We start from the raw sequence: 11053 nt of genomic DNA, 5'->3' as shown, positions 1-11053 counted from the left end.
GAGTGTCAGCTCACAGATCCTGTCCTTGCTTGCCCTCTACGTGGGTTTAGCGCTGTCAGTATCTGTAATAGCATAGTGGGTAAGGAGTTTGCCGACTTTCCTTTCAGTCATAAGGAGGTTCTAAGTGCTTACCCCACATTCCTTTTCATATATAGGTATTATTGTTTCTCCTGGGTTTTAGTATACACAAGTCATGGGTTTTGTATGCACATATTTAGATTCAAAGTTGTACACTGTGAGATTCCGTGCACATTGCCTTCTTCCTTTCTTAACAGAATGACCAGCCGTTATTCCCGTTTGAATATGGCCAGTTTAAGAAAGAAAGGAAGCAAGGTCACTAACAAGTTAGTACAGAAAGTTTCCCCTAAGTCTACCTGTGACAATCAAATCATTGATCCTGACTTAAAAGAACTCCTTGATACAAATGGGTATTTACATGCTGAGTATTTTACCCACAGGATGGCCCATCGTACATTGCCTGATCCTAGTTCTGTCTTTAATTTTGATGCAGATTCTATGTCCGCACAAGCCTTAGCAGCGGAAAACAACACACTGTTAGATTTATTACACACGAGAACGTCTGTTGTTGAACCCCATGATTCCGGTTGTGCTCTACCTCAGATTGAACAGTTTCATGATTCAAACATAAAGAATTGAGGGGTTCATTGCATATCTTCTGTTTTCAGCCCTCAGTCAACTGCTTACTCCTCTGCACAAGTACTTACTGTAGTCCCTAATGTCAAGAGGTCTGATGTCAGTAGTCTGCTTAAGGGTAACACAGACCAAGTCGGTAAGAGTGAGTATAGATCACAAAACCTGCAAGCAGCAAATGACAATGTACAATCAGTGCACACCCGGATGGTTAGGGCAGGATCGAGCCCTGATGCCACCATGCCTTCCCCTGTGCCTACTGATGGGGATGTACAGTTAAGGCGGGGCATGCTAAAAGCTGAACTTGAGGAGTTAAAACAAGAATACATTACTTTACTAGAGGAGAATAAGACTTTACGGTCTTTTCTGAATACACCTCAAACTTTATCCGTTGATGAAGTGAATACTGTTCAATCCCTGAGTGCGGAGGTTTTTGTAGGTCATGTTACTTGTCAATATGAAGATTCTATTGGGAGTGAAAGTTCTCTTTCTAGCACAACACTTATTCAGGGCACAGGTTCTGACAATTGTTCTACCGTTTGTCAGGAATTGCCGTTAACTGAAGATTTACAAGCCACTCCTTTACCTAAGATTTCCTGTTTAGCAGTCAGTCATAATTCTGAGCTTGAACACATACATGCTTCTGATTCCCAAACACAATCCACAATGGTGGCATACACAGAATCAGTCACTACTGTAGGCTTAGTTTCAGCCCTTGATCTAGCTGCTGAGACTGAAGTAGACATTCAAGCTGATGTGGAAAACGATGCTACCTCTGTGTTCCCTCCTTCTGCCAATTTTTGTCTCAATGAACAGTCAAAGACAGTACAAAATTCATGTTTTGATGGACTCATTACACAGTATACTGAACCAAAGACCCGGCAGGCAATTCCTGAACTGTTGATTGTTAATATGCCACTTTCAGAAGATAAGTCAGAGGAATGGACATTTGACGAAATCCTGATTAACAGAGACTTTACTATGGTGATTCCTCTGGTTGATTTTGACTTTTACAAAGGAAGAGACTCTGTGTCATCCACTAAGGAGAGGGACGGCATGGTTACAGCTCAGTCTTTGGTTACTGGTGCCAAGGAGTCAACCGCCCTAAAGGTGCATTCCATTCCTGAGCCACAAATGTGTCTGTCGACTTCTGGGACTTCTGTTTGTCCTCCTACAACCATTGACTCTTCGATTATCCAGTCCACGGCTCTGCAGTCATCATTGTCTAACGTGTCTTCAATCAATGAACAATTGCTATGTCTACCAATCACTCAAGAGCCTTCACCATGTACGTGGTCAGAGTCAAAGACCTTGACAAGTTTGTCATCAGCTAACGAGACGGCTCCAGCTTGCATGCCCTCAGCCTCTGAATTTCCTCTGGCATGCCTGTTTTCGGCTACAGTGACTCATCCAGCGGATTATCCTTCAGCCATGGAGCCTCCGGTAGCACATCCTGAGTGCCTGTCTTCGGTCCCAGAGCCTACTGCTAGTTTGGCTTCAGTTCATGAAAGACCTGTATCCTGCTCAGCCTCGCTGCCAATATCAGAGGTGCACCTGTCTGCTCTGTTTGATCGTGTTGCAGATTCATCTACTTCAGAGGTACCTCCTAAATCACAACCATTTATTACGGATGAACATCCAATCTGCCCTTCTTATGCTTCAGGAGGATCACCAGAAGGCTTGCCTCTTACACAAGTTAATTCTCCCAACTGCTTGACTGTAGAATCAGCACCTCCCGCATATGCTGCATCTGAGTCTGAGACTTCTGCCAGAAACATCAAGCTGGATCACGACTCGGGAGGGCCTTACATGCAAGGCCGTTGGACTTGCCTGGAGTGTTACAAGAGGGAGACGGATACCATCCACCATGGCCCAGACATCGAACAAGTAGCCAACCAGGATAACGGGCTGGACGGTTCACATTTGGGGGCCGGTTTGGATCAGCCGCTTGACAGCCTTTTTGTTGCCGGATCCCACATGAGCCTGAAGGAAGGGACGGGCACGGCCCCCCAACTGCTGCACCATTCGGGTGCTAGTAGCCAAAGGAAGGATATGACTGCTGCAGTTCAAAATGTGCCCGTTATTGCTCCTGCTGCGAGTGTGCCTGATGTACCAAGTACTGCGTCTATCACTCCTATCGGTATGCCAAACGTTCCTGCGGTTGTATTCCATGTGCAACAAGGCGGCTACATGACTGACACCAAGAGTGCCAACCTCGTACAACCCATTGGACTTCCAGGCCCCCAAGGCGTGGGACAGATGCAGTCGAACCTTGGTCACCCTCAACCACAGGCCTTTAATCAAATGGATGATGAGAGAAGATCCGAACCTCTACCTCGGCCGCCACCTTCTTTGTCTGAACATGAACATTTCCTGAAACCTGCTGATTTCTCACCTCCTGTGTGTCCGCTCTCAGCAGGGGGGCTACCAGAGCATCAATCATTGTCCAAAGTATGTTGCACCAGCCTGCCTCCCTCCTCAATGATGTATGAGTGTTCGCTCCCAGAGACTGAGCTTCCTGGACCTTCCAACTCTGCTTCAGGTCCTGCAAGTCCTTCATGCCTTTCTTCGACCCATGAGTCTCTTCCTCACTGAAAACCTGCCTATGGCTCTTATAGACTGCGGCCTGATTCTATTCATTCCAGTCCTTCTGCTTCTGCCCGTGGGTCATCATTTCCGTCAGTGCCACTTCTGAAGACAAAGCGCTCCTGTCATGGAAAGAAGATGTTTTGTGCGAGTAACGGCCGCCTGGAGTCGGCCGTGGGAGGGGGTATAGTGTCACGGCTCGCTCCCTTCGCTCCCGTTCCCGCCACTTGGGGGCATGTTTTGGGGTTTATTCCCTACTGGACATTTCCTCCGAACCTTATGCTACAGTGTCCTGATGAATTGGGAGCGCTAAAACCTTATTTCCCAAATTACTTCCCTTCCGGATCCATTCCAGGTTTTTGGCAGCCAGCATGCTACTTTAATCAAATGACTATGCTTCCCAGAATGCCTGGCTCACTGCTTCACCTCCTCCCTTGCAGGACAAGGCTGGGTGGAGGATAGGCAACACCTGTGGCTGCAGGTGCAGCAGGCGGCACGCCTGAGGGGTGTGCTCGTTAAGCAGCTTTAAAAGCCTCAGTTTTCTTCAGTCCAGCGCTGGTCATTGTTGCTGTGTTCCTGTTGTGACTGGTCCCTTGTTCCTAGCTTTTGTGCCTAGTACCTAGTTCCTGTTCCTTGTTCCTAGCTTTTGTGCCTAGTGCCCAGTTCCTGTTTCTTGTTCCTCTGCCCTGGATTTCAGATTCTTGTGCTTAATTGATTTCTGCTCTCTGGATTTCCCTTTCTGTCTTCCTCTGTCTGCAGGCAGCCTGTCTCTGTGCTTTACCCTTTGATGCTGCCCAATTCGCCTGTGTTTTCTGTTTCTTTGTTGCTGTCCTTTGCTACTGAAAAACCTGATGCTTTAGTCTTTCCCTTTATAGATTTAGCTTCCTGCCTCAAGGTTTCCTTTTGTGATATCATTTTCCCTGCTCCTGATCCTTACTTTCTATTGGGATCCATTCCATGTTTTCCATCTCACTTCTGCATTCATTTCCCATGGATTATTAGGTGTGGGTGTTATTGTAACTAGTCCCAGTGTAAATGCCCTTTTGTTTCCTCACTATTTTATATCACTATTTCTACTCGCCCCTTGAATAGGGTCTTATGTATTTAGTTTCCTCCACCCATTGCTGTTATAGCCTTCAGGGTTCCTGTTTGATCAACTGGGTTCGTGAGTTTACTGACATTCAAGTGGTCTTTCCGGTCCTCGTGAGTACAGTTTCTAAGTTCCTTATTCTGTATCATCCAGAGTGTCAGCTCACAGATCCTGTCCTTGCTTGCCCTCTACGTGGGTTTAGCGCTGTCAGTATCTGTAATAGCATAGTGGGTAAGGAGTTTGCCGACTTTCCTTTCAGTCATAAGGAGGTTCTAAGTGCTTACCCCACATTCCTTTTCATATATAGGTATTATTGTTTCTCCTGGGTTTTAGTATACACAAGTCATGGGTTTTGTATGCACATATTTAGATTCAAAGTTGTACACTGTGAGATTCCGTGCACATTGCCTTCTTCCTTTCTTAACAGTGGGGGACATACTTGGGTCCTTACTGATTCTTTCTTGAACTGTACCTCTCTCGTTGAGTGTTTAAAGAAGGGCACCTGGTTAATGCCTTGCTCTACCCAGGTAGGTAAACGTTTATTGGACAAAGTTGAGCAAGGTCATGAGAAAGCCCAAGGAAGAAAGACACTAGATCCTGACAGTCAATAAAACACCAATTTGGTTAAGATCACTGCTACTTTGAGTCTTATTTAATATATAAGAAGCAAGTGTTATATACACAATAGATATATACACCATAGACCTCTCTCGTCGATGTCAATGGAAAGTGCACTGGCGACGATCCTCTGAAAATTACCTATAGTTCAGGTGCCATAGCATCCCTAATTGACTATTGTTGGTGGACTGTTACTCCTTTCAGAGGGTAGCAGACTTCGAGGTTCATGAACGTCCTGAAAGTGACCACAACCCATTCATTCTTCTTTGGAATATGGCCCGAAAAAAACTAATATCCTATCTCTTTTGAAAGTTGTGAAGAATTATTTGCAGTACTGTCTGTGAACAAGCCGTCTAAGGACAAACTAATAAGTGTGTTAGAGGTTTTGAAGATCGAAAGGCTGAACTTTTTTGGACAGGCCCTCTCAGAGGACCCATGTGTTATTATAATGGCATTCGAGGGACTAATTGCCTCTGCTGTGGAACTGTGCGTGCGTTCTTGCACTCACTTTCCTGGTCGTCGCCCACAAGTGCAGAAGGATGTCTCCTGGTTCGACAGTGAATGCCACAGAGCAAAGGTTTATGCGTGGTCTGCTACTAAGAATACATCTAATACAGCAGGGTTTTTGTATATCCTTAAGCATGACTGTAAAAAAACTCCTGAACGCAAAGAAAAATGTTCTAGTTGATCATAACGAATGAAATAATAACGAAAACCTTTTAAAATAATTTTAAATAACGAAAAACGATCAAATTTGTTCTCTTTTAAAATGTGTGGGGGTCCCCCCAAACCCTCTGTTTCCCTAGCGTTATTGCCACCCCACCCGTTTTAATCCCATATCCCACCCCCATATATACTTTTAACAAAAAATGTGCAATTTCTTCCTTATTTATTATTTGTTATAAAGGTTATTCGCTATTTTCATTTCGTTATAATGACTGTGTAACAGAAAAACACCCCTATCGAGTGAGAGCAGCTGGAATACTCAATAAGGGATAAAAACATCAAGGGATTTTGCAATCTAGTGGGCAGTGGTTTTCTTGATGGCTCACGGGACGTTGTTGGCCCAATATTGCCTTCTGAATGGGTGTTGCACTACAGAGCTATTCTATATGATTCGGACAGACTTTCTACTCAGTCTTTTTGGATATCTTAGTGCACCAACTCTGGGTTCGCTTTTCAATCCAGGAGATCCTCTGTGCCATTAAATCCTCTAGGTTGGGTAAGGCCCTGGGACCAGATGGTGTTAGGCCAGAAATGTTCAAGTGGTTCCCAGGAAGGTGGGCCCCAGTTATGTTGAAGTTGCTTAATGGTATTGCCTCTTCTTTGACACTCCCATCCTCTTGGGATTTGAGCTACATTAAAGCAATCTTTTAGAAGGGCTGTCGTGCAGATCCCCATTGTTACCGTCTGATTTCGTTATTGGACAATGCTTCTAAAATCTTCGCAAGTTCTCTGGCGGCTAGGCTTCAGTTACAGGCGAGGGGAAATAATATATTACCACCGTTCCAAGCAGGCTTTAGAAAGGCTTTACGACAGTTGACCATGTATCTGTCCTCACAACTATTATTGATAAATACGTGTGGATAAGAGGGAGTACACTACATGCTGGCTTTTCAGATTTAGCAAAGACCTTCGACTCCCTGGAACACTCTCTCTTGTGGAGCAAGCTCCATAAACTAGGTAGGCTGATTTTTCTTCTGCAGATAATTATCGGTCTTTATTCTAATACAAGGGCTTCAGTTATGGGCCACTGTAGTCGAGAGGCATCCAGGGTGTTTGCCACTAACATAGGCGTTCACCAGGGCTGTCCTTTGGCGTTGTTGCTTTTTTATACTTTTTCATTCAGATTTTATGCCAGGCTGGTTACAGATAGGGCTTATTCAACCAACAATTGAACTGTGTAAAGTACCCCGCCCCTCGACAATGCCATTTTACTAGCCTTGACACCAAAGGGTCTTGAGCAAAGTCTGAGATACGCAGCTGGTTATTTCAAAGCCAACGGCCTAAACTTTAATTTAAGCAAAAGAAAAATAGTGGTCTTCGTTACCAGTAAAAAGAAATCTACCTGGCCTATAAACAATGTTCGTGTTAATGTAGCTGATTCATATTGCTACTAAGGGCTGCTATTCTTAAGTACATGCACATGATCTGCACACCTGGAATCACTTAAATATCGGTTACACTCAGGCCTGGGCGGCTTGATGCGATTTTACTATAAGCATGGCGGTTTTCACCTTGATAAATATATTCAGGTTCTTGAAGTAAAGATACATTCTTCTGTTTTTTATAGTAGCGAGATCTGGGGGAGTGTGAACAGCTTGTTCCTGGATCGTATTCTACATATTTACATGAGGAAGCAATTGGGCCAGAGGCCGAGTGCCCCAGGTCTTGGCCTAACCCTAAAAGTGTGGGCATCAAGTCTAGGGATATTGACTACTGGATAACGGCCAACAGCCTCATCCTCAATCCTGGTAAAACTGAAATCTTAGTCTGCGGGAAAACATCACTCCTCCCCCAGCCTATTTCATGGCCGCAATCTTTAGGCCCCACTCTGTAAACCTCCACCTTGGTAAAAAAACCTCAGAGGCATACTGGACATAGATCTATCCCTCTCCCAACTAGTCAACTCCATTTCTAGAACCTGTTTCTTGCACCTATGCATCCAGAGGCATATCTTCCCTTATCTCTCCTATTCCACAGTTTCTCTGCCACCATTTCCATCATCTTCTCCCGTTTAGACTATACAAACTGTCTTTACCTAGGCGCACCAGCATTCCAGCTAATGAAACTGCACAGAATCCAAAACACTGCAGCCCACCTGCTCATTAATCTACCTCCCAGAGAACACATCAGCCCTACAGTAAAAGTCATCCATGGACTTCAAATTGGCCGACGCACTACCTTGAAGCTATTTGAATCACCCACCGGGCCATCCAACACAGGGCCAGAATTCCCTTAATACAAAGTCACCCACTACCACCCCTTAAGGACTCCTAGATCTGGCACAGCATCATTCCCAGTAGTTCCACAGTACAACTCCTCCGTCCAAGCGCTGATCATCTGGAACTCCCTACTCCTGCACATTTGCAATATTGGCAATCACCTGGCATTCAGAAAGGCCCTCAAAACCTAGTCTTTCCCTCCCTCCTCTTGAAACCCTCCACCACTCTACATTCTTGACTGGTGCACAGAAACGCTGACCCAAACACAACAACACTCCTATCCGCCATAACCCCACGGATGCTGGCAGCGTTTGCAGCGGCACACCATGAGAAATGTATTCCTTACCCAAACACAACAACACCCCTACCCACCAATACCCCATGGATGCCGGCAGAGTTCGCAGAAGCACACCGGAACAACTATCGTCCTCCCCTCACCCCCAGCCTGCCATGCCTTCGGGCCCTTTCCATCTGCCCAGTCTTTCTATCCAGGGAGACCACGAATAATGAGACCAGCCAATCGCACTGGACAAAGAAAAGAACACTGCAGTCATACTCCAGACAGGCCTACAGTACATATACCTTACACCACGTCTGTGGACACAAGCCACAAGCACAGCCACCCATTCATGCACCCTAGAATACAGCTATGGCTATGCTATTCCAGTCTAGCAGCACACACAGCCGTCCACACTGAAACCCCTGACGAACATCAACACCTCTGCCATTAGTATACAGTGACAACCAACAAAATAAAATTCGGTTTAGCAAGACACACATTTAATTTCCAGCACTAGAACAAAACCAATAAACTACAACAACCTACAACCAACAGCACCCACCCCCGCGCCTGACCTCTGTGCTGCTTACTATAGCCTAGCCAGCACACCTAAGTCCTAACCTGGCAAAACCGCACAGACAAGCATCTTTAATTGAAACTCTTAGAACCTCCTACACATGGACTGCTGTCACCAAGGGCCTTCCTACCACAAAGCACATTGAGGCCATAAAAATGAACAAAGGGCACTATATAAATAACAAATGCAATACAATACAATATGGGCCGATTTGGAATACTTCAGGAAATTGCATTCTAGTCCCTCGGAAAATCTAAATATTAGGAATGTAATGGAAAATATTAGCTAGAAATTCTTCTTGTGGCATTTATCCATGGTACAACAAATGCTCCACGTTTCGCAGAAAGTGGGCCTTAGATATTAAGCATCTCTGGGGGGTTTTGATCACTAGGTGACATCTAAAAATTCAAGCAAGAAAGCCAGAACGCAATCAAGTCATGAATAGTAAGATAGACCTATGCTCACTGAGACATTTAAGGATGGCACTTTGTACTCACAAAGAAAATGGGCCTTATTAAAAGCCTGCCGGTCTGGAAACAACGGTGGTTGTACAACCGCTGCCACCGTTGTCTCCAGACCAGCAGACTACGTGTTCTGCAGACGGGTGGCGTAACTCCCGCCAGGTCTGACCTGGCAGGAGTAACGCCACTCGCCTGCAGACGGAAATGGAAAGACTGGCACCGTTATTCACGGTGCCAGTGTTTCCATTGTCCCCATTCTCATGGAGTCCTATTGGACTCCATGGGAATGTGGATTAACGGAATTACGCCTCCGGAATTACCGGGTCACCGGGGTTGTAATGCCCCGGTGATTCCGGCAATCACTGAGACGGTAATTGATTCCGGGTCCGGCGGCGGCCTGCCGGTTTTTCTGGCCCCGCTACCGTCAGACTCGTAATGAGGCCCAATGTCTCAATGAGCTCTATTCGGTCACCTATTCAAAGACGTATTGTAGCTATGATAAGATCATATGTCTTGCCATTAAAGGGTTGGATGTCATGGCAATTTAAGACTAGGGCCCTCATTACAAGGTGGGCGCAAAGGGATACCGGGCACTGGTAATGACACCGGTGCTGGTAATCCCTTTGCGCCCTATTCCAAGGTCCCTTTGCGGGTTTTACCAGGCGTTAAGGACGGGACCCGCAAAGGGATACCGGGTCAATAATGGTACCGCAATTTGCGGTACCGTTATTGATGCCTTCCCCCTTCCCATTGAGCCCTACAGCAGCGTCAGTCATAGGACCTTAAATAGAGCCCCCAGAGGACGAGGAGAGCATAGGGTCTGCCTCATCCTGCCTGCAATGCCACCTGGGAGCCCTCAAAGCCACCTCAGAGTCTTTTCCTGCCACCCGGACCTAGGACCTAGCTGCCGACTCTACCTGCTTCGCGCTGTCCCCGGACGGAGGAAGGAAGCAACACTTTAATCTGTTTCAGATCTTCGACGGGAGGAAGCGATTTGCAGCGGAGGTAAGGCGGGTCGGGTGGTCAATGGCACGGTAGGGTCTGTGTTGCGGTGGTTGGGATCAGGGCTGGGGGGCGCAGAACCGGGGCCGGGTACTGTTAATGTGCAGTATGTGTTTCATTTGGGTAATGCATGCACAATCTTTAAGCGGTAGAGAAGTATTCTGTCTAGGGCAGGGCGTACGTTTGTCACAGTAACAGCTGCAACGGTGTATATATTTCATGCTCTGTTTTCGATACATATGTTGACTTAGGTGCACAATACAGTGTTTTGAAGAAACAGTGCGTTAGTGTGGCTTTGGCAGGCAGAGACTTAGGGCCTGATTCATGGATGTGTTTTATAATGGTGCAATCCCATAAGAAAACGTTCTGTGAATTAGGCCCTTGGTGTTTACGTTGGCCTTCTTGGTTTTTCTGGGTGAAGGGTCGCATTTGTCAGTTCAGAGATCTAAGTGGAAGAATAGCAGTGCAGTGCAGCCTCACTCAGGGGGAAAAAAATACCTTGTGTCTAGAGGGCAGAGGGGCTGGGTGCACTCTATAGGAACTGAAGAAGGGCTGAGAAAGTTAACATATAGGGGTTATTGTGGCGACGAGGCCCGGGGCTGTAGAGACAAGCATTTACTGGCCGTGTTTTTTTTTCTTGTCAGAACATTTGTGCCTAGCTGGAATAGGAAAGGGATCCTGCAACAATAGCGGCCATCATTGCCTTATTACAGGGAAAAGGGCTCGGATCAGCTGGGTGCACTCCAGAGAGCAGGGGAGCAAGGCAGGCTGAGAGGTCTCAGGCAGGTGAAGGGTGGGTTGATGCAATGGAGCCCCTGCATTGAGGCCAAGAAGGAAGAATGT

This window comes from Ambystoma mexicanum, chromosome 1p, assembly GCF_040938575.1.
Source record: "Ambystoma mexicanum isolate Mex_15411 chromosome 1p, UKY_AmexF1_1, whole genome shotgun sequence".
Taxonomy (NCBI): domain Eukaryota; kingdom Metazoa; phylum Chordata; class Amphibia; order Caudata; family Ambystomatidae; genus Ambystoma; species Ambystoma mexicanum.
The sequence above is the reverse complement of the archived record's forward strand: the minus strand, read 5'-3'. Positions refer to the sequence as shown.